Raw genomic sequence first — 24,717 nt, 5'->3', positions numbered from 1 at the left:
GAGCACACGGTCGCAGTGCTCTCCTGGTTCGCGTGGCTGCTACGAAGGGAGGAGATAAAAGAGTCCCCCAGGTGGGATCCGCCATTAAATTGCGTTCCGATCGCAGTCTAGGTACTGCAACGCTGGCGTGGACACTGTCACCGAGCAGGGACCCCACTATACCAACCAAGGCATAGGAGTACAGGTCGGGTGTACTAAGGCCCACTTTAATAAGCCTCCATAGTACCAGGTGGTGAGGACCAGCATAGGGGAGACCGCGCTTGACTTGTAGCCCCTCCCCTGGCCCAGGGCACCATCTACTGCTGGTGTTCCCACCCTGGAGCTGCCTCACATTTTCCCTCACTCCCTGACTCAGACGATGGGCGCCATCTTCTAAGCATAGCTGCGACTGGTCTCCGGGACTGCAGGGCAAGGTCTCCCCTGTAAATCCGCCTGTACATCAGTACTTAAGTATTCTACATGTCGATATAAATACAGCGTTAGTTAAGAACAAGTGTACCTGTGCCAGAATATATTGTACGAGTATTCTGATATATACATCCGGTCTCAGACCGCGCTTTGCTACTCCTTCGACACAGAAGGCGAAAGGTACCACTTTTCGCTCCTTTTGACCTCAAGGGAAAGCAAAAGGTCAGGCATACCCGAGAAAATATTGTGCTTCCAAAACCACAAAGCCCAAGGCAAAACAATCTTGGGCAGCCCGTCAGCCTGCTTCTAATCATGACAGGGCGGGCCTCCCCCTGGGGGACCCCACGGTGGGAGGCCAACTTCTGCGATTCACCCAGGTCTGGTTACAGACCACTTCAGATGCTTGTATGCGAGAAGTTGTCTCTCACGGGTACGCAGTCTCTTTCTATAGGCGTCCCCTTCACCAGTTTTGCACCACGTTTATCCCTTTGGATCTGTTAAAGGCTCAAGCTCTCCAATTGGTTGTGCGTTCCCTCCTGGAGACAGGAGTGGTGGTGCCGGTACCTCTATCCCAGAGAGGCAGAGGATACTACTCGACCCTGTTTCTAGTACCGAAACCCAATGGGTCTTTCCGGCCCATACTCAACTTCAAATCACTGAACAAGTTTGTGAGAGTGTCCAAGTTCAGTATGGAAACACTACACTCAATTGCACTGCCCATGGAACCCGGAGACTATATGGTATCCCTGGATATACAAGATGCTTACCTGCATATATCTATTGCCATATCGCATCATCAATATCTGCGGTTTGCTATTGGCAACCTCCACTATCGGTTACAGGCTCTGCCATTTGGACTAGCCACGGCTCCTCGGATCTTCACCAAGGTTATGGCCACGATGACGGCTCATCTCCATCGCCAGGGAGCCAGGATCCTGCCGTATCTGAACAACTTGCTGATTCTGGCAAACTCCCATGACGTACTCCTCAGTCATCTGCAACTGACTGTAAACTTCCTGCAAGCCCATGGGTGGCTCATCAACTGGAAGAAGTCCTCACTGGTCCCAGCTCAAAGCATGGTGCACCTGGGGACACTGCTGGACACACACAGTCAACGGCTGTTTCTGTCTCCAGAGAAGGTCCTGAAGCTTCAGGACAGGATCAGATACTTCCTCTCTCGTACAAGTGTCGATACACTCGGCGATGCAAGGACTAGGCCTAATGGTGTCGGCTTTCTACATGGTAGAGTATGCTCAATTTAATTCTCGCCCTCTGCAGTGGTTAATCCTTTCCAAGTGGGACAGCCTACCTCATCGGATCAGGTCTCACATAATCTCCTTGACTCCGGAGGTTCGTCTGTCAGGACCAGCAGTTGAGCAGGGGCCATACCTTCTGGATTCCCAACTGGGTCCTACTGACTGCGGATGCCGATCTGAGGGGTTAGGGTGCGGTGTTGGAGCAACACTCTTTCCAGGGTCTGTGGACCAAGGAGGAATCACTCCTCCCGATAAACATTCTGGAATTGCGGGCAGTGTTCAATGCTTTGTCTCTCGTCCTGCCTCTGCTACAGAACAGGCCTGTTCAAGTACGGTCAGACAACGCCACCACGGTGGAATACATGAACCATCAAGGAGGCACTTGAAGCCGCATGGCAATGATGGAAGTGTCAAAAAATCTTAGTTGGGTGGAACGCCAACTGCCAGCAATATCGGCAGTGATCATTCCGGGAGTCCTCAACTGGGAAGTGGATTTCCTCAGTCGTCAGGACGTGCACGCTGGAGAGTGGAGTCTTCATCAGGAAGTCTTTCAACTCCTAGTGGACAGGTGGGGCCTATCAGATGTAGACCTGATGGTGTCTCAACGCAATCACCAAGTTCCTCAAGCAGCGTTCGTGGACGGACAGGCAATTCTATGGACCTTTTCGACTGTGCTACATGTTCCCTCCAATGTCTCTCCTGCCCAGTGTGCTACGGAAGTTTAAACAAGGAGGAGGAATGCTACTTCTAGTCGCTCCAGCATGGCCCAGACGGCATTGGTTCTTAGACCTGCAGGGTCTTTCGGTAGAGAGTCCTACTTCCTCAACGCCCAGACCTCCTCATTCATGGCCCTTATGTCTACCCGGACCTGGCCAGACTGGCTTTGACGGCATGGCTCTTGAAGCATCACTCCTGAAGGCCAAAGGATTTTCCGAGGGTCCGCAAATCGGCATCTGCGCGGATTTATTACAGGGCCTGGAATTCTTACTTCACCTGGTATGCTGCTAAGAATTACGATGCATACAAATTCAGAACTTCCAGACTTCTGGCTTTTCTTCAACAAGGCCTGTACTTAGGCATTCGTCTGGCCTCCCTCAAGGTTCATATCTCTGCCTTGTTGGTGTGGTTTCAGAGAAAGATTGCGTCTATTCCTGACGTTCATACTTTCACTTAGGGCGTTTTACGGATTCAGCCTCGCTATGTCCCTCCTGTGGCTCCATTTGAACCTTTTGAGTCAGTGGACCTTAAATGGCTCATGCTCGAGGTCTTGTTCCTACTGGCTATTGCCTCTGCTAGGAGGGTGTCATACCTAGGTGCTCTGACCACCTTTTCTGATATTTCACCGTGACAGAGCGATTCTTAGAACTCGCCCTGGTTATTTGCCTAAGGTGGTGTCATCTTTCCATCTTATCTTTATCTCTTCTGATTTGTCCTCCAAAGAGCGGTCTTTGGATGTGCTAAGGGCTCTCCGTATTTATGTGGAGAGAACTGCCTCTATCAGGAGGTCAGATACCCTTTTTGTACTTTTTGGTTTTCACAAACGTGGCTGGCATGCGAATAAGCAAACCTTGGCCAGATGGCTTAGAATGGTGATTCCAGCTCCTGCTGCTATCAAAGCCCATTCTACTCGGTCTATTGGACCTTCTTGGGCTGCCCGCCGAGGCACATCCGCTGAACTATTGTGCAAGGAGGCTACATGGTATTCAATGAATACGTTCATTAGGTTCTATGCCTTTGATACTTCCGCCTTCCAGTATGCTTCCTATGGATGCCGTGTTCTCGTACCCGCCATGGCGTGTCCCCTCCCATGAGGAACTGCTTTAGGACATCCCCGATGTTTCCCTGTGGAAACCAATGTACCCTGTTGCAGAAAAGGAGATTTATGGTAGACTTACCATTTTTAAATCTCTTTCTGCGAGATACTTTGGTTCCACAGGGCTCTCACCCTGACGCACCTAGCTTCTATGAGTTTGTATGGCATTAGCCGCTAGTCCCTTCTCATGTCGTGAGACCGTGGTTCTATGTGACTAACATCTACCTTCTCTTTTACCTGCTCCTGCATTGGACTGGTTAACGAAACTGAGCTCATAGTGCCTGGAAGCGCGGTTATAGAGGAGACCCCAATGCATCCTGGGACAGTCTAAAGCTTTAGCCTGTTGGTGCCTCGGATCAAGATCCATCTCTACACCCCGATGTTTCCTTGTGGATCCAATGTACCTCGCAGAAAGAGATTTAACCATGGTAAGTCTACCATAAATCTCCTTTTTTTCTATGTGTATTCTAAGGTTGTTTAAGTTGTCTTTGTTCCACTGCAAGAAAACTATATAAAATAGTTGTCTCTCAATTAGGTGGAGCTATAAACAGTACCCAAGCATTATTCAACTATTAGTTTCAATCTAATATACCCCATTGGATTAAATTTAATATACACAATCCATACATCCTAACATGACCCAGTCCTGGAGGGATAAAATGCTATCTTAAATTATGATTGCAATCACCTGTGTTGAAACACCTTTCTAATCTATTAAATAGTTCAACACAGGTGACACCAATCATATATTAAGAAGGAAGTCCAGATAGAAAGCATTTTATCCTTCCTGGAATGGGTCATGTTGGGGGGTATGCATAATCTAAAATACACTCCCCCGTCTTCCACCAGGAGCCCCCTTGTCTTAAGTGTCCACGGCACCCCCAAGGCTTATTCCGGCCCTGATGATGTGTCTTTCATCTGATGCAAGTTTCCTTGTCCAACCACTGTCTCTATGGTCCTCAACGTTGCCCGTTGCTTTGTGCTTCTTCAAAAGAGCTTAAACAGCACGTCTCTATAACCTCATTCTGCATTTAAATCTTTGCATGGGACAGACCTTGCTGATGCAGTACAACTACCTCTTGTCTTGTTACTGTACTCAGTCTTGCCATGGTGTATGACCTGTGACATGAAATTGTCTTTCACAACTATGGTGGCCAATCCCGGGATCGGGATCGCTGGGATCCCGGGATTTAGGGCCAAAAATGGCCAGGATTCAATCCCGGGATTGGAAGCTCCAATCCCGGGGATTGAGGAACCAGCGTTGAGCGTCCACAGGACGCTCAGGCGCTGGCCGGTTTCCTCCTTCCGGCTCCCCAGGGCAGCGTGAGAGGTCACGCTGCACTGTCAGCCGCGATCAGAGGAAGTTTCCCGCCCGCCCTTGGTATATGGTGAGTTTTATGTGCGGGGCAGGGTGGGGCAAGGGGGCGGCCACCTAGCTAAAAGCCAATCCCGGGAATCCCGGGATTGGCCATTTTTCAATCCCAATACCCGGGATTGGCTTCCCTATTCACAACCTCACCTTTGTAGCAGACTTGGCTGTTCTTGACCCAGTTTTAAGCCTCCTACATAGCTGTTTGTGTTTCAGTTAATGACTGTGTTTCGTTTCAACCTACATATGAAAATGCTGATCATTATCACCTATTTGGTATGATTGGTTAATCATACACCTGACTATAATCCTATAAAATCCATGACTTTTTGGGAGTGTACCTAGAAGAATTGATGCTGTTTTGAAGGCAAAGTGTGGTCACACCAAATATTGGTTTGATTTAGATTTTTCTTCTGTTCATTCACTTTGCATTTTGTTAATTGATAAAAATAAACTATTAACACTATGATTTTGAAAGCATTCTTTCTTCGCAGCATTTTTTCCACACTTGCCTAAAACTTTTGCACAGTATTATATATCCTCTGCACTGTAATGATCTACACTGAGAATCATTTAGTACATGTACAGTATTGCACTTATTCAGAGATAGAGGCAGTAGCACAGCCTCTGTGTCTTTATACTAAAATATACTGTGTAAATAGATACCTACTGCCAGCTTTTGTGTTCCGTTGCTGTGTCCCCACCCTTTAATGGCAGCAGTATGTCAATCATGCTGCGGATTAGGGGGCACTGTGACCGTTCTCGCATACACAGATCGTCACATGCAGTACAGATCCTGCGCATACACAGATCAGAAAACATCGGCGATGGAGCAACCATCGGTAAAGCATTAAAAAGCAGTCTTGCGTATTTAGCTGGAGCATGTGGCGTTGATGGGTTTTGTCATGGAATTGTGGAACAAAACAAGACTTATACAATATGTGCCATAAAAATTGAGGTTTTCTCCCCATAACTGACTATAATGCAAAACACAAGGAGAGTAAAACCTTTTAATGCAATTTTCCTATTAGACAATGCCATACTGACAGATTTATAGTACACAGTCTCGGTAGAATTCTACGTCTGAGTCTTGTTTGTATGACAGACTTTAAGCGGCCTTGTCATAGAGAGCTGCGGTGTTTTTAATTGTGTATTAAACCCTGAAGATTCAACCTGCTGGCTGTTTTTTGATGGGCCAGTGACCTTGATTGGCAAACCCTGTCCCCTCCAAGCAGCACTTCACTGTTACATGCACCATTAGCAGTCGTGCGCACCTCCCATTGACTGCAGCAGTATATGGGATATACCTCCCTGTTCATTTTGACAAAGATTTTAAATTTAGGGCCTAATTCAGACCTGACTGCACCTCTGCATATTTGCAGAGGTATGTGTTCGGATAGTTGACGCCCAGCCAGAGTGCAAAAAGCTTTGCATACGGCGGTCAGCTATAAATCATCCTCACTCACTATCTAATTATTTTTCCAGTGTGTGCAATCTGTACATAGCCCAGGACCTACTTCTACAGTGTGAAAAAAACAGGCTGATCGGGCCGGAGCTGACGTCGCACACTCTCCCATGAAAGCAAGAAAATACAGGACTGCGCTTCTCATCCAGCTATGGACATTTATTGCACAATTTAGCATATATTAAGAACACATAGACACCGGCCGATATCACATAAAATAAAACATAACAAACACAATTATAATTAATTGACAACAGACCTGACTATTGAGACTCACATATATACCCAATAGGATACTCCTTAATCTTGATTTCTGCTGCGGGGTACACTGGGCTCCACAAGGATAGACATTGGGGTGTAGAGTAGGATCTTGATCCGAAGAACCAACAGGCTCAAAAGCTCTGACCTTCTTCCCAAGGTGCATAGCACCGCCTCCTATATCACCCCGCCTCCGTGCACAGGAGCTCAGTTTTGTAGTTGGTGCTTGCAGTGCAAGCATGTAACAGGAAGGGCTGCTCACAGCAGCTCTAGAAAAAGCTTTTTCTGAGGAAAAAAGAAGACTACAAGGGCTGCAGCAGAGGCACAGATTGTGTTAGATGTCAGTAGACATCACCTGCTGCAGCTCCATCTCTCCCCCAGCGGCGCTGTACACTCCCGCGCCCTGGTTGCCGGGTACCTACAGCATGAGGCTCCGGTTTTCTTCCAAGTCAGTCACACACGGCTGGGGCACTCCGGGATCGCGTGGCCGCACTTCGGGAGGAGGTAAGTGGGTCCCGCTCGCGGGACCCGCACTTTATCGCGATCCGGCACGGCTGGTGGGAGGCGGGCCCGCGCGCGCTGGTGGTGGACACTGGCATACTGGCGATCCCACTAGATCACCAGGGCATGGGTGCAGGTCAGGTTTTCTCTCTAAACCTTTTTCTCTGACGTCCTAAGTGGATGCTGGGACTCCGTAAGGACCATGGGGATTAGCGGCTCCGCAGGAGACTGGGCACAACTAAAGAAAGCTTTAGGACTACCTGGTGTGCACTGGCTCCTCCCACTAAGACCCTCCTCCAGACCTCAGTTAGATTCTTGTGCCTGGCTGAGCTGGATGCACACTAGGGGCTCTCCTGAGCTCCTAGAAAGAAAGTATATTTTAGTTTTTTATTTTACAGTGAGATCTGCTGGCAACAGACTCACTGCAGCGAGGGACTAAGGGGAGAAGAAGCGAACCTACCTAACTGGTGGTAGCTTGGGCTTCTTAGGCTACTGGACACCATTAGCTCCAGAGGGATCGACCGCATGGAACCGGCCATTGATGTTCGGTCCCGGAGCCGCGCCGCCGGCCCCCTTACAGAGCCAGAAGCAAGAAGTGTTCCGGAAAATCGGCGGCAGAAGACTTCAGTCTTCACCAAGGTAGCGCACAGCACTGCAGCTGTGCGCCATTGCTCCTCATGCACACCTCACACTCCGGTCACTGATGGGTGCAGGGCGCTGGGGGGGGGGGCGCCCTGAGCAGCAATATAAACACCTTGCCTGGCAAAATCATCACAATATATAGCCCCAGAGGCTATATATGTGATAAATACCCCTGCCAGAATCCATAAAAAAGCGGGAGAAAAGTCCGCGAAAAAGGGGCGGAGCACAGTGTCCCTCAGCACACTGGCGCCATTTTCTCTTCACAGTGCAGCTGGAAGACAGCTCCCCAGGCTCTCCCCTGTAGTTTTCAGGCTCAAAGGGTTAAAAAGAGAGGGGGGGCACTAAATTTAGGCGCAATATTGTTTATACAAGCAGCTATTGGGGGGAAAATCACTCCGTTATAGTGTTAATCCCTGCATTATATAGCGCTCTGGTGTGTGCTGGCATACTCTCTCTCTCTGTCTCCCCAAAGGACTTTGTGGGGTCCTGTCCTCAGTCAGAGCATTCCCTGTGTGTGTGCTGTGTGTCGGTACGGCTGTGTCGACATGTGGGATGAGGAAGGTTACGTGGCGGTGGAGCAGAGGCCGATAAATGGGATGTCGCCCCCTGTGGGGCCGACACCAGAGTGGATGGATAGGTGGAAGGTATTAACCGACAATGTCAACTCCTTACATAGAAGGCTGGATGACGTAAAACAGCTGTGGGACAGCCGGCTTCTCAGCCCGCGCCTGCCCAGGCGTCTCAAAGGCCATCAGGGGCTCAAAAAAGCGCCCGTTACCTCAGATGGCAGACACAGATGTTGACACGGAGTCTGACTCCAGTGTCGACGAGGTTGAGACATATACACAATCCACTAGGAACATCCGTTACATGATCTCGGCAATGAAAAATGTGTTACGCATTTCTGACATGAACCCAAGTACCACATAAAAGGGGTTTTATTTTTGGGGACAAAAAGCAGCCAGTGTTTTGTTCCCCCATCAGATGAATGAATGAAGTGTGTAAAGTAGCGTGGGTTCCCCCGATAAGAAACTGGTAATTTCTAAAAAGTTACTGATGGCGTACCCTTTCCCGCCAGAGGATAGGTCACGTTGGGAGATATCCCTTAGGGTGGATAAGGCGCTCACACGTTTGTCAAAAAAGGTGGCACTGCCGTCTTAGGATACGGCCACCTTGGAGGAGCCTGCTGATAAAAAGCAGGAGGCTATCCTGAAGTCTGTAAATACACACTCAGGTTATATACTGAGACCTGCAATTGCCTCAGCATAAATAGTGCTGCTGCAGCGTGGTCTGATACCCAGTCAGATAATATTAATACTCTAAGACAGGGATAATAGTTTGCTAACATAGAGCATATTAAAGACGTCGTCTTAGATATAAAGGATGCACAGAGGGATATTTGCCGGCTGGCATCCAGAATTAATGCAATGTCCATTCTGCCAGGAGGGTATTAGAAACCCGGCAGTGGACAGGTGATGCTGCCTATAACAGGCACATGGAGATTCTGCCTTATAAGGGTGAGGAAGTGTTTGGGGATGGTCTCTGGGACCTCGTATCCACAGCAACAGCTGGGAAGAAAAAATTTTACCCCAGGTTTCCTCACAGCCTAAGAAAGCACTGTATTTTCAGGTACAGTCCTTTCGGCTTCAGAAAAGCAAGCGGGTCAAAGGCGCTTCCTTTCTGCACAGAGACAAGGGAAGAAGGAAAAAGCTGCACCAGCAGCCAGTTCCCAGGATCAAAAATCTTCCCCCGCTTCCTCTGAGTCCACCGCATGACGTTGGGGCTCCACAGGTGGAGACAGGTGCGGTAGGGGCGCGTCTCGGGAACTTCAGGGACCAGTGGGCTTGCCCACAGGTGGATCCCTAGGTTCTTCAAATAGTATCACAGGGATACAGGCTGGAGTTCGAGGCGACTCCCCCTCGCCGTTACCTCACATCAGCCTTGCCTGCTGCCCTCGGAGAAAGGTAGTACTGGCGGCAATTCACAAGCTGTACTTCCAGCAGGTGAAATCAAGGTACCCCTCCTTCAACAAGGCCGGGGTTACTATTCCAAAATGTTGTGGTACCGAAACCAGACGGTTCGGTGAGACCCATTCTAAAATTGAAAGCCTTGAACACTTATATACGAAGGTTCAAGTTCAAAATGGAATCGCTCAGGGCGATTATTGCAAGCCTGGAGAATTTCATGGTATCACTGGACATCAAGGATGCTTACCTGCATGTCCCTATTTACCCTCTTCACCAGGAGTACCTCAAAATTGTGGTACAGGATTGTCATTACCAATTCCAGACGTTGCCGTTGGTCTGTCCCCGGCACCGAGGTATTTACCAAGGTAATGGCCGAAATAATTATCCCGTACTTGAACGATCTCCTTATAAAGGCGAGGTCCAGGGAGCAGTTGTTCGGCGGAGTAGCACTATCTCGGGAAGTGCTACAACAGCACGGCTGGATTCTGAATATTCCAAAGTCGCAGCTGGTTCCTACGACGCGTGTTCCTGGGTATGGTTCTGGACACAGAACAGGATAAAAAGGGTTTCTCTCAGAGGAGAAGTCCAAGGAGTTGTCGTCTCTAGACAGAGACCTCCTAATACGTATACAGGTGTCGGTGCATCAATGCACGCGAGCCCTGGGAAGGATGGTAGCTTCTTACGAAGAAATTCCATTCGCCAGGTCCCATGCAAGGATTTTCCAGTGGGATCTGTTGGACAAGTGGTCCGGGTCGCATCTTCAGATGCATCGGCGGATAACCCTGTCTCCAAGGGCCAGGGTGTCGCGGTTGTGGTGGCTGCAGAGTGCTCATCTTCTAGGGGGCCGCAGATTCGGCATACAGGACTGGGTCCTGGTGACCACGGATGCCAGCCTTCGAGGCTGGGGGGCAGTCACACAGGGAAGAAACTTCCAAGGCTATGGAAAAGTCAGGAGACTTCCCTACACATTAATATTCTGGAACTAAGGGCCATTTACAATGCCCTAAGTCAGGCTAGACCCCTGCTTCAACACCGGCCGGTGCTGATCCAGTCAGACAACATCACGGCGGTCGCTCATGTAAACCGACAGGGCGGCACAAGAAGCAGGATGGCGATGGCAGAAGCCACAAGGATTCTCCGATGGGCAGAAAATCATGTGTTAGCACTGTCAGCAGTGTTCATTCCCGGAGTGGACATCTGAGAAGCAGACTTTCTCAGCAGACACGACCTCCACCCGGGAGAGTGGGGACTTCATCCAGAAGTCTTCCAAATGATTGTACACCGTGGGGAAAGGCCACAGGTGGACATGATGGCGTCCCGCCTCAACAAAAAGCTACAAAGATATTGCACCAGGTCAAGGGACCCTCAGGCGATAGCTGTGGACGCTCTGGTAACACCGTGGGTGTACCAGTCGGTGTATGTGTTCCCTTCTCTGCCTCTCTTACCCAGGGTAATGAGAATAATAAGAAGGAGAGGAGTAAGAACTATACTCATTGTTCCGGGTTCGCCAAGAAGAGCTTGGTAACCGGAACTCCAAGAAATGATCTCAGAGGACCCATGGCCTCTGCCGCTCAGACAGGACCTGCGGCAGCAGGGGGCCTGTCTGTTCCAAGACGTACCGCGGCTGCGTTTGACGGCATGGCGGTTGAACGCCGGATCCTGAAGGAAAAGGGCATTCCGGAGGAAGTTATCCCTACGCTATTTAAAGCTAGGAAAGAAGTGAACGCAAACCATTATCACCACAATTGGTGGAAATATGTTGCGTGCTGTGAGGCCAGGAAGGCCCCAAAGGAGAAATTTCAGCTAGGTCGATTTCTGCACTTCCTACAGTCAGAGGTGACTATGGGCCTAAAATTGGGTTCCATGAAGGTCCAGATTTCGGCTCTATCGATTTTCTTCCAAAATAGAACTGGCTTCACTGCCTGAAGTTCGGACTTTTGTTAAGGGAGTGCTGCATAGTCAGCCCCCGTTTGTGCCTCAAGTGGCACCGTGGGATCTCAACGTGGTGTTGGATTTCCTGAAGTCGCATTGGGTTGAGCCACTTAAATCCGTGGAGCTACAATACCTCACGTGGAAAGTGGTCATGCTGTGGGCCGTGGCGTCGGTCAGGCGTGTATCAGAATTGGCGGCTTTGTCATACAAAAGCCCTTATCTGTATTTTATATGGATAAGGCGGAATTGAGGACTCGTTCCCAATTCCTTCCTAAGGTGGTATCAGTTTTTCATGTGAACCAACCTATTGTGGTGCCTGCGGCTACTTGGGACTTGGAGGATTCCAAGTTACTGGACATAGTCAGGGCCCTGAAAAGTATATGTTTCCAGGACGGCTGGAGTCAGGAAAACTGACTCGCTATTTATCCTGTATGCACCCAACAAGCTGGGTGCTCCTGCTTCTAAGCAGACTATTGCTCGCTGGGTCTGTAGCACGATTCAACTTGCACATGCTGCGGCTGGACTGCCGCACCCTAAATCTGTAAAAGCCCATTCCACGAGGAAAGTGGGCTCTTCTTGGGCGGCTGCCCGAGGGGTCTCGGTTTTACAACTTTGCCGAGCTGTTACTTGGTCGGGTTCAAACATTTTTGCAACAGTCTACAAGTTTGATACTCTGGCTGAGGAGGACCTAGAGTTTGCTCATTCGGTGCTGCAGAGTCATCCGCACTCTCCCGCCCGTTTGGGAGCTTTGGTATAATCCCCATGGTCCTTACGGAGTCCCAGCATCCACTTAGGACGTCAGAGAAAATAAGATTTCATTCACCAATAAATCTATTTCTCGTAGTCCGTAGTGGATGCTGGGCGCCCATCCCAAGTGCGGATTGTCTGCAATACTTGTTTATAGTTATTGCCTAACTAAAGGGTTATTGTTGAGCCATCTGTTGAGAGGCTCAGTTATATTTCATACTGTTAACTGTGTATAGTATCACGAGTTATACGGTGTGATTGGTGTGGCTGGTATGAGTCTTACCCGGGATTCAAAATCCTTCCTATTTGTGTCAGCTCTTCCGGGCACAGTATCCTAACTGAGGTCTGGAGGAGGGTCTTAGTGGGAGGAGCCAGTGCACACCAGGTAGTCCTAAAGCTTTCTTTAGTTGTGCCCAGTCTCCTGCGGAGCCGCTAATCCCCATGGTCCTTACGGAGTCCCAGCATCCACTACGGACTACGAGAAATAGATTTACCGGTGAGTAAAATCTTATTTTTTACAAGTAGCCCGCAGTACCAGGTGGTTTTGCCATCAGAGGGGATAAGGCTTAGACCTGGAGCCCCTCCCCCAGCCCCAGGGCGCCATTTACAGTAAATGTTCCCGCCCTGGAGCTGCATATCTCTCTCTCCCTCACTCCCTGTCAGTGTGTGGGCACCATTCCCCAGCTACACTGTTCCTGGGACTGCTTGGGCAAATCCTCCTTTGAAAAGCCGCCTGATAGTCAGCGCTGTGCCTTTACAAGACACTTAAGTATTCTACATGTCGTTTAAACAGTGATAGTTAAGAAAAAGTGCATTTAGTCAGGGTTCTCTGGAACAAGCACCTTGTGATATACATCCAGTCTTTACTGTGCAGTGTAATATCTATTGATTACATAGCTATATATATAAGCTAGTCCAGTGCAGTATTATTGTTTGTAATAACCTCTGCATTGTACAACTGTGACTACATGTGTGTGCATTAGCTTGCTGGGTGACCTCCATTTTGTGTCTCTCACTCAGCTTGCTATCCCTATATTCTATAACCTGAGGGGGCTAGGTGCGTCAGGTTTATAATACTGTAATATAGGATATTCACAAGATATGCTGTAATTGTATTTTTCTCTGTGATTTTAGTCACCATATCTCTCCTGAATCCCTGTTTGTGCTGACAACACTGTGCAGGGGTTTGGGTCAGGTATTGTGCTGCTGACAATTTGTACTATGTTACCTTATACTGCAAGTTATAGCATGTCTGCTTATGAGGGTAACGGTTATGGGGCTGAACCACTGGTAGTGGTGCTGAGGCCACAGATACTTTTGAGAAAATTACAGCAGCTGAGGTCTCTGGTTCTGGGGGTTCCTTGCCCCCAAGTGGGACTATAGCAACGGGGGTCCAGAATGACCCGCCGTGGGCTACCGTCTCTACGCTACTGAATACACTAGTTACTAAACTAACGCCCCCTATGGGACCTCCTATGCCGGTCCAACCGTATATGGTAGAAATGTAATAACCTGCGCACTGGGATCTATTTGTGTGGACGAGCTTCTACACCTTCAGGTGACTGACCTGATGGGACTATATGGATAATTGGGAATGGTGTTGCGCTCAATCCGGGTGATTGGTCTGTTTATCCAATTAGTTGGTTGATAAGATATGAGCCCTTGATTTCTTCAAGTATGGATAAGGATAAATAAATAATAAATGAGTAATTGGATTGATGAATGGTTAACGGTTAATTGAATATAAACCCTTAAATTCAGCAAATACTGGTGCGTATGTGATAAAATGATCAATGCATATAGGTTTGAATGAGAAACGAATATAAAATAAAAATCAAATAAATTATGTATCAATTGGGTGCTTGGTGGTCCTATGTTTCAGATTGAAATGTATTGAAATCAATAATGATCATAAAAATTAGGTAACAATGTATCTTCACGGTGTCGGTATGGGGCAATTACACATGGAAGGTATGATAGGGAGGCTCTGCACTAATCTTACAGGCCGGCACCACGGGAAGCTGAAGATTCCAAGTGTGGCACATACAGAATAAGCGCTATTTGTGAGACTGAAAAACTAGAGTGCACTCTAACAGAGACAGTAATAAATGCATGCGGGACGCCGTAGTTTGAAACTATTTGCTGACCAAGAGTGACATTACGTATCAGTGCCATCCAGCACTCCTCTTCACATTATTTAGTTATTTAGTTAAATACAATAAATTGTTACATTGTTACCTAATTTTTATGATCATCATTGATTTCAATACATTTCAGTCTGAAACATAGGACCACCAAGCACCCAATTGATACATCATTTATTTGATTTTGATTTTATATTCGTTTCTCATTCAAATCTATATGCATTGATCATTTTATCACATACGCACCAGTATTTGCTGAATTTAAGGGTTTATATTCAATTAACCATTAACCATTCATCAATCCAATTACTCATTTATTATTTATTTATCCTTATCCATACTTGAAGAAATCAAGGGCTCATATCTTATCAACCAACTAATTGGATAAACAGACCAATCACCCGGATTGAGCGCAACACCATTCCCAACCGTATATGGTCCCCGCGGCAGATTGTTCACTCGGTTATGAACCAGTCCCTGACTACTAAAAAGTCTAACCCTCGCCCGCCTAAGACCAAGGAGTACTCTAAGCGGGCCATTACTTCCTCACAATCCACTGCTGTCACTGACACCTCATCTGATGTGGATGGCGTTTACACTGACCCCACAGATTCTGACACTGATAATACTGATGGGGATAGTAGTTCACAAGTGGATGTTTCTGATCTACAGTATTGGAGGCTATTACGGATGACCCCAAGCCATCCGTTCCTCCTAAGAATCCAGATAGATTCAAGCGTCAGAAGGTGGTTAAACAAGTTTTACCTCTCTCTGATCACCTGGTCGATATACGTCAGGAATCCTGGGAAAAGTCCAGGTAAGAAGTTCGTGCCTCGCAAGATCACAAGAAGCTGCTTGCTCGCTATCCCCTCACGCCAGAGCTGTCTAAAAATTGGGAGACACCTCCTCCAGTGGACTCTCATGTGGCAAGGATGGTGGTTTCCTCAGCTCTGCCTGTCACTACCGTCACGTCTCTGAAAGAGCCTACGGATAAACGTGTGGAGGGTTGTCTGAAAGCGATTTACGCCCTCACGGGTGCTGCGCATAAGGCCCACTATTGCAGCGACATGGGCTGCAGAAGCTATTGAAGCGTGGGCACAGGAGTTGGAAGCTGAAATCTAGTCTGACCATGCTAGACAAGGCTTGTCATATATTATCACAGCTTCTCACTATATTAAAGAGGCGGCTTCTGATGCCGGTGTTCTGGCAGCCAAGGCTTCTACTACATCAGTCCTGGCTCGCCAGATATTGTGGCTGAGATCCTGGTCTGTGGATCTGGATTCTAGAAAAACCCTGGAGGTACTCCCTTTCAAGGGAAATATCCTGTTCGGAGGGGACTTAAATAAGATAGTGGCTGATTTGGCTACTGCCAAAACAGTCTGTCTGCCAAGTACTGCTCCTTCTGTGACGAAGGCTAAAAGTACTTTCTTTCGTCCTTCGGGTAAAGCAAAAGGTCAGGCGTATCACAAACAGGCCCGCACTTCCAAACCTGGTATGCCAAAGCCCAAAAGAGCCTGGGCTGCCCATCAGCCAGCTTCCAAGACTGATAAACCTGCCGCATGACGGGGCGGGCCTCCCCCTGGGGGACCCCAGGGTGGGGGGCTGGCTTCTAGGGTATACCCAGGAATGGTTGAAGACCACTTCAGATTCCTGGGTACGGAAAGTCGTCATTCGAGGTTACGCCATAACCTTCAAAAACCGTCCCCCTCATCGATTTTGCCTGACAGACGTCCCTTCGGACCAGACAAAGGCAAAGATTCTTCATTCGGTGGTACAGACCCTCCTGGACACAGGAGTGGTAGTACAGGTGCCTCTTGCTTAGAGGCGCCAGGGGTATTATTCTCCGCTGTTTCTAGTCCCGAAACCGAATGGGTCCTCCCGGCCCATTCTCAAACTCAAGACATTGATGGCCTTGGAACCTGGGGATTATATGGTCTCCCTGGACATACAGGATGCTTACCTGCATATCCCTATAGCAGTGTCGTATCAGCAATACCTGAGGTTTGCGGTTGACAACCTCCATTACCAGTTTCGGGCTTTACCGTTTGGTTTAACCATGGCTCTGCGAGTCTTCACCAAGGTTATGGCGGTAATGACGGCGGTACTCGGGATGACTTGTTGATCCTGGCAAATTTCCCAGAAATTCTCCTACGTCACCTAGATCTGACTGTCCGGTTTCTGCAAGCCCACGGGTGGCTCATCAACTGGAAGAAATCCTCCCTGGTCCCTGCTCAGTGCATGGTGCACCTGGGAGCACTATTGGACACTCACAACCAACGGTTGTTCTTGTCTCAGGAGAAAGTCCTGAAGCTTCAGGACAGGATTCGTTGCTTCCTCTCTCGTCCGCAAGTGTCGATACATTTGGCGATGCAGGTGCTGGGCCTCATGGTGTCAGCATTCGACATAGTGGAGTATGTTCAATTCCATTCTCGCCCCCTCCAGAGGCTGATTCTGGCCAAGTGGGACGGCCTGCCTCACCGGATCAGGTCTCACATGATCTCATTGACTCTGGAGGTCCGTCTGTCGCTGTACTGGTGGCTCCAGGACCAACGATTGTGCAGGGGCCGTCCCTTCTGGATATCCGACTGGGTCCTGTTGACGACAGATGCCTATCCTTGGGGTTGGGGCGTGGTGTTGGTGCAACACTCCCTTCAGGGTCGGTGGACCAAGGAGGAGTCTCTCCTCCCGATCAACATTCTGGAATTGCGGGCCGTCTTCAACTCATTGAACCTGGCCCAGCATTTAATTCAGAACCGTCCTGTTCAAATACAGTCGGACAACGCCACCATGGTGGCTTACATAAATCATCAAGGTGGCACTCGAAGCCGCTTGGCAATGAAGGAAGTCTCACGGATTCTTCAATGGGCGCAACGCCATCTACCGGCCATATCGGCAATATTCATTCAGGGAGTCCTGAATTGGGAAGTGGACTTTCTCAGGCGTCAGGACATACACGCCGGAGAGTGGGGCCTCCATCCAGAAGTCTTTCAACTCCTAGTGGAAAGGTGGGGCCTTCCAGACGTGGATCTGATGGCGTCTCGACACAATCACAAGGTTCCGGTCTTCGGAGCAAGGACAAGGGATCCTCAAGCAGCATTCGTGGCAGGGAGCTACTTCTCGTAGCCCGGGTCGCAGCAGATGTGTGTGACGTCACGCAGCCGCCTTGATGCGGCCAGAAGCTAAACGTGTCTTTGCAAATGCATGTGACCAATTTCTCAGAAATTCTATTACCAGATAGGTTCAGGTATGGTTACAGGTCATTTTTAGTACGCTGGGGGGATACCAGTGGGGGAAAAAGCACCCCCCCCCCTCTGTCTGCTGTGTGTTTGTGACCCCTCCCCTTTTCTAGCACGTGATATATAATTACCTCCAGGAATGATTGAGCAGCTATCACTGTCTGCATTGGTGTACGTGTGGTAGGCTTGCTGTTGGGACTGAAGTCAAAGCTGGGTGGGCAAATTCAAATGCCCGCCCAGCTGTAACATGAAGACAACACATCAAGCGGCCGATTAGTAAGTGTGTTTGCTTATCTGGATCAGCCACTTGCTCTACCGGGTGTCAGTAAAGTGTACCCAGCCTATGAAAATGGTGATATTGTGAGGTATACGGGACTTCTTTCAGGATCCTAGCAGTCAAAATACCAACGCTGGAATCCCGACACTGTTCGGAATGCCGGTGCTGGCATCCTGACTAGGGACACAATCCCAGCACCAGAATCCTGACTGCCGGGATCCCGATCGAGTGTTTCCACGGGGAAAGCCACAGGGAGAGAGGGGTTAGGTTTAGGTAGCGGGTGGGAGGATTAGGGTTAGGCTGTGTGTGTGGGAAGGGGGGGAGGGGTTAGGTTTAGGCTGTGGGCATGGGAGAGGGTAAGGGTTAGGCACCCCCGGGGAGGGTTAGGGTTAGGACATGGGGGTGGTGTGTGGGGAGGGTTAGGTTTAGGTTGTGTTACTGTAAGTTAGGGGAGCATTGGGGAAAGGTAAGTATACTTAACCGCTCCCCTGTCGGGATACTGAACATCCAGTCGGTATTTTGACTGCCGGCATCCTGAGCATCGGCACATCAAGCCCAACCCCTTCTTTCACCTTAAAAATCCACAATTGTGTTACTGAAGATTTAGGGCATTGTTGGGTTATGTAATGGACGAGTACCTGCAATAGATTCTGCTGTCTAATATCCCACACTGTCTTATGATGTAATCTTGAAATAAAATGTTTAAATAGTTCATTTCTGTCAACAAATCTCCCCTGCTGTGTAATCTGCTAGTGCGTATTCATCCAGAGTATGTTGTTGGGTTTTGGAAAGCAAAGGCCGGATTTGAAACAATGTGCCATAGAGAGCGGAGTCTCTCTCTCATAATTCACTGTAACACAAAACAGAGCCTCAGTCAGCTCTTTAATGTGGTTTCTCTTATTTGAAAATTACATCAGTATCTTTCCATTCTTTAAAAAGTATTTTTTTTTTTTTACCTCCAAAAATGGTTCACAGATTGAAAGTTTGTGCCAGTGAAGGGAACATGATCCCATAAGAAGTTTCTTATTCGATGAAATGAAGTGTTGTATATAAACGAATATAAAATGACAACAGCGAATGGCTTGTACATGACCTCTGCGCTACTCCCAATTATAGAGATCATCAGCAAGTCCTAGGCTCTTTAAGTGGAGTTTCCCCCTTTAGATTATATTTTCTTTATTGCCTAGTACAGTTGTTCTCAAACAGTGTGCCTAGGCACCCTGGGGTGCCTCAGGGCACTTGCAGGGGTGCCCTGGGTTGGTGGTCCTAGATCAATTCAAATTATTTATGGTCAATATAATAGTCAAAACCAGTGCTAATAGCTGCCAGTCATAAAATATGTGGACAAACAGAAGCAAATCTTGTCCCTCGCCACACAACTGAACTTAAGGGTGACATGCACAGTCGAGTCACATTATTATGAACACCAGCTAATAGCAAGAGTAACCGCCGTGTGCAGCACAGATAGCAGCTAGATGGGCTGAACTGTCATTTTAGACACACGTCTGGTAGCCTCCAGGTTCATTTTGACGGTGAGCTGATCCACTGCAGCGTGTCGTTCGGCCCTCAAGCATCTTCGTAGACGACGTTCACCATCAATGGCACGTGGCGCAACGCAGTTTCCACGTCGGTTATTCGCAATGGTGCCATTTGTCCAGTGACGATACACCTTCATCACAGCAGCTTGCAGGCAGTCCACAGACTGTGCTGTTTCAGAAATACTGCCACCCTTGGCCCGAAAACCGATAATCATACCTTTGTGCAACTTGGATAAAACGCCCCTTTTACCCACGACAGCAATAAGTGACATGTGTGCAGGTGGCCTATCGCACACCTTCTATACTCACCATGCCAGCGCATGACACATGACTTACTTCATGGACTACGCACTGCCGACATCAAATGTAGGAGGTGATCAAAATAATGTGACTCGACCATGTGTAAACACAAATTATGTCATTTGTTTTTTCTTTGTAAATTTCTCAATAAGACACTTTTGGCCTAGGGTGCTGTGAAAAAAATTCTTATAATCTAGGGCACCGTGATTCAAAAATGTTTGGGTACCCCTAGTCTAGTACCTCTAGATGCCTCCTAAAAATTCATAATGCAATACCTTTCTTCATCTGCTTGACCTCATTCTGTGCCTTTTAGACATGCTTTCATATCATCGGTTTGTGATTTCTTTTTGTTGAGTTGACTTACAATGCTGCACTAAATACAATTACTTTAAGACTCATGCTGACATCAGAAAACTTGGGAGGTATGCTCACAGAAAAAAAAACTTAATTTGGCTTGTAGCTTATTGCTGATTGGTTGCTTTACAGTAGGCTATTAAGCACTGTTGTTGTTGTTGTTGTTATTATTATTTATATATATTTCCCTTCCTGCAAAAGGCCTTGAATTTTACTGGCACGCAGAAGTATTCATTACTTAGGTTGACCCCTGGCTGCTCTGATATGCGTTCGGAAAGCCATATTTTTGTTCGAAGTGGCTGCTTGTAACGTCACGCATCCGCTCCGAAAACGGCCCCGGCCCACCCGCGGTCGCCCCGCTCCTCAACGCCGTGTTGCCGCCCCGCAAACAACCACTGCTGTCAATCACATTGTGGTCGCATCCATAAGGGATGCAACTGCAATGTGTTGTTGCTAAATTCAATTAACTTTCAGGAAAGATAAGCAATACCTTAAATGCACAAATGTTCAGGCCGCTGCGACCGCTAAGAGAGTGTAAAACCCCTATGAAATGCGTACACGTTGCATAAGCACGCCGACACACTGTAAGCACAAAGTAGCTACACGTGCGGCGGAATACACTTTATATCCCCTTACAGGAAAGGAATGCAACACCAATTGTATATGTAATGTTGAGGTCCAACCCAGCAACAAATATTTACTTAAAAGGACAACAGAAATACAATAACATAAGAGAAAGGGCTACAATCAATGATACATACGTTTGTTCGCCAGCGCCACCTGGTTCCGGTCCTCAGTCAATCTGGATAAATGACCTTCAGAGAATGTGTCTGACCGGCCAGGAGGCTTGGCTTTTATACAATAGTCCAAAGTGTGAAACAAAGGAAACTGTAATCTCTTCATCCATAGGTCAAAGGACTGGTCATTTACAGTACATGAGGGGTCATAGGTGGGTTTGAATAGGTGGGCGATGACTGGTCCAGGTGCACTTGCAGATGTCCTCCACTGGGTTCCGGTCGAATATCAAGACTACAGTAAATACAGTGTGATATTAACATTGTACTGCGCAGGAGCGTGCTACTATCTGCAATCTGCCATCGGAATATTGCCCTAGAAATACTGTACAGCTGGATACCAAACACCACCTCCTAACCTAATTCTGTCCCCTCGTATCCTGTAAAGTCGAATTCCTCTGTTGTTATACCTCTGAAGCATATGTAACTTGCTGGTGTGGTGCGTGTAGACTATGTGTAAATTATGTACTATGTGGATTAAATATGAGATATGTCTTTGTGGCTCTTTGATGCGAATACGTATGCTACCGTATTTACTCATACCACGCGTTAATACGCTGGACATCGTGAGCCAATTTACGCAACATGCGGGCATGCGCACGCACTGCAGAACAAGCACGCGCACGGAGGCCACTCTGTGTGGTGTTTGCACGTGATGCATGTGGCTATAATATTTTCGACTTCGACAGTGTGTGGCCGCGCAGCTGGTGTGCACCCAGTGCGCATGCGCAGTTTGCCGCTATCGGCAAACCGTGCTGCAGGCTGTTGATGCAGTCAGGTCTGAATGACCCCCTATATTTCAATGAGGCACATTTTGCAGCTGCATGGAAAACCACAGGAAATTGCATTTCCAGGCACATTTTGACCTATGTAATCAACTTTCAAATACAAACACCACTTGTAATAAAGGACCTCATTCAGTAAGGATTGCAGTTTCTGCTAAAAAAGCAGTTGTTGCAATCAAATAGTTGGCGCCCAGAAATAGAGAAAAAACGCCCATTGCAGAAATTGCAAATGCATCGCAATACGCGGTCTGATCGTGAAACCATACGCAATTACCGTAACATTTTCCACTTTCTTTTTGTCCCCCATATCCCTTCTGACTCCTCTGCCCTCTTTGCCCACCCTCTTTCATTCTCTTCCTCTCTCTCTCTCCCTCATATTATTCTACAGTACATATAAGTGACACATATTTATTGATTCAATATATAATACAATCTGTAGACATTGGGGCTCATGTAGCCATGGAAAAAGATGCACACATGAAAAAGTACATCTTATGCTCAATCAGGCACTTCTCAGGACACCAGCATAGGCTCCATTTTTATGTCAGGAGTAACAGCGATATTGTAGAGATGTGGCTTGAGAGTTATAGGCAGGGCCGGTGCAAGGTCTCTCTGCACCCTAGGCAAAGCTTCAGCCTAGCGCCCCATAACCTTCAAAAGTCCCCCCCACCACCACCTCTAGGACAGGAGATGCAGGTGGTCACTAGGTTGGTTGGGGTGAATTGCATCATTATACATATACAGAGGGGTGGTATTCATGTGACCGACGGTCGGGAGACCGACGGTCACATGACCTCCAGCATCCCGACCCCCACTATCCCGATGGTCGGCATGCCGACCAACAGGGACTATTTCCACTCGTGGGTGTCCACGACACCCATAGAGTAGGAATAGAACCCGTGGCGACCGTAGGTCGCCACCGAGCCCGCAGCGTGGCGAGCGCAGCGAGCCCGCAAGGGGCTTGCTGCACTCGCCCCTCCCGCCGGGATCCCGGTGTCGGTAAGCTGACCGGCGGTCAGGAGACCGCCGGTCAGCCATACTACACCCATACAGAGATAAGGGACAACACTCAAGGACTTTTAAAGTGAAAACGTATTCACAATATACTTTCACTTTCAAATCCTTGAGTGACGACCATCATTACTGCCTATATAGCTGGCATGTTAGAAATTGTATAGGACACTGAGGCCAATTTCATATTTTTGCTGAGTGACAGGATAATATCTCCTATATAAGAGCCCAGATCTGTCACTCTGTAACTGTGTGGCAGATGTATTAACCTGGAGAAGGCATAAGGAAGTGATAAACCAGTGATATGTGCAAGGTGATAAAGGCACCAACCAATCAGCTCCATTATGTAAATTAACAGTTAGGATCTGATTGGCTGGTGCCTTTATCACCTTGCACATATCACTGGTTTATCACTTCCTTATGCCTTCTCCAGGTTAATACATCTGTGCCTGGGTTTCTAACACTGGGGGGCAAATGTATTAAACTGGAAAAGGCATAAGGAAGTGATAAACCAGTGATATGTGCAAGGTGATAAATGCACCAGCCAATCAGCTCCTAGCTGTTAATTTACATATTGGAGTTGATTGGCTGGTTTGTTTATCACCTTGCACATATCACTGGTTTATCACTTCCTTATGCCTTTTCCAGGTTAATACATCTGCCCCTGGGTGTGGCTAGGAGCTCTCATTGGGTTAGCAGCAGGTCTATCACACCCAGTCCACAGCTGATTGGGCGAGAAACGCCCTCCCACACTGGTTACATCCAATGGGAGGCTCTGCCCTTTGACAGCTGTGTGTTCCCAGAGCAGGATTAACAATGGGACTGATGGAGCTGCAGCTCCAAGCCCACACCCCAAAATAGGTCCACTGCATCTGCAGCAACATACCCTCCAACAATTTACACATAAAAATCTGAACAAATCCGAAAAGGGGGCGTGGCCACTGGTAAAAGGCCTTTTTCTGTACTTTGCATGGAAGTTTGGAGAGCCAAAAATCGGTACAGACCATAAAAAAAGCTACTGTACCTGCCAAAAAGGTACAGTTGGAGGGTATCTCACTGCATCTGCAGCAAGTCTCTGTGCTGTAGATAGGGGAAAAAAACCTTTTACTGCAGCGTCCTATGTCCTGCTGTCAGTCCGCCTTCCCCCTCTGGCATCAACAATCCCCACTCCCTAGCCACGGTGCAGGTGGAACAAAAGCTGCTGCGGCCACCAGCATAGATGAGCCCCGGGGCCGCCTCTGCGCGTGATGTCACAGAAGTGCCCCCCCGCCACAGCTACGCCCAGGTCCCCAGAGGCCCTGACTCCGCAACACAGCACCTGGACTGCCCGCCTGAAATCCCCGAGATGGCTAATGTAACGGATAGAATGGGTGATATCGAGGAGGGTAATGTCTGGACGCTGAACCAATGTAAAAAGTGCTGTGCAGTGCAGTTGGTGTGCAGTGTCACTGACACTGCACAGCACTCTGACCTTTTACAGTGATTCAGCGAGTCAGTCAGTTCTGCCAGCCAGTCACTACTGTTAGCGCCTGTGTCCCAACGCGCGCATTACAGGGAAGTAGACGCACTAAATAAACTACAACTCCCAGCAGCCTTTAGCGCAGGAACATTCCGGCGCTAAGGGCTACTGGGAGCTGTAGTTTATTGAGAGCATCTTCTTACCCGCCCATCCCCCACTCGCAGTACCTCTGGGCCCCATTCTTGGCACCCCCACACCCCCCTCCACCAAAAAACCTGAATATGTACTCCTGTTTTATGCCAAAAATGAGTAATACTGTACATCCAACTCTGAATCTATAAAAGGGTTAGTAGAGGTGTATATGATGTTTTTTGTCTTTCTGTCTTACTAATAGCATGATGTAGAAATGTTTATTGTAAATACACTAAGGTGCTTTTCTAAATTACAAAAATGTAGTTACT

General features: G+C 48.1%; 1 protein-coding gene across 7 annotated transcripts in view; it reads left to right on the top strand.

Annotated features, from left to right (window-relative positions):
• GTDC1 (glycosyltransferase like domain containing 1) overlaps nucleotides 1–24,717 on the top strand; it is a 654,615-nt gene that overhangs the window by 308,262 nt on the left and 321,636 nt on the right. The gene's annotated exons all lie outside the window — the stretch shown is intronic.

This window comes from Pseudophryne corroboree, chromosome 7 (genome assembly GCF_028390025.1).
Source record: "Pseudophryne corroboree isolate aPseCor3 chromosome 7, aPseCor3.hap2, whole genome shotgun sequence".
NCBI lineage: Eukaryota > Metazoa > Chordata > Amphibia > Anura > Myobatrachidae > Pseudophryne > Pseudophryne corroboree.
Note: the sequence above shows the minus strand (reverse complement) of the source record. Positions and strands in the feature narration are given on the sequence as shown.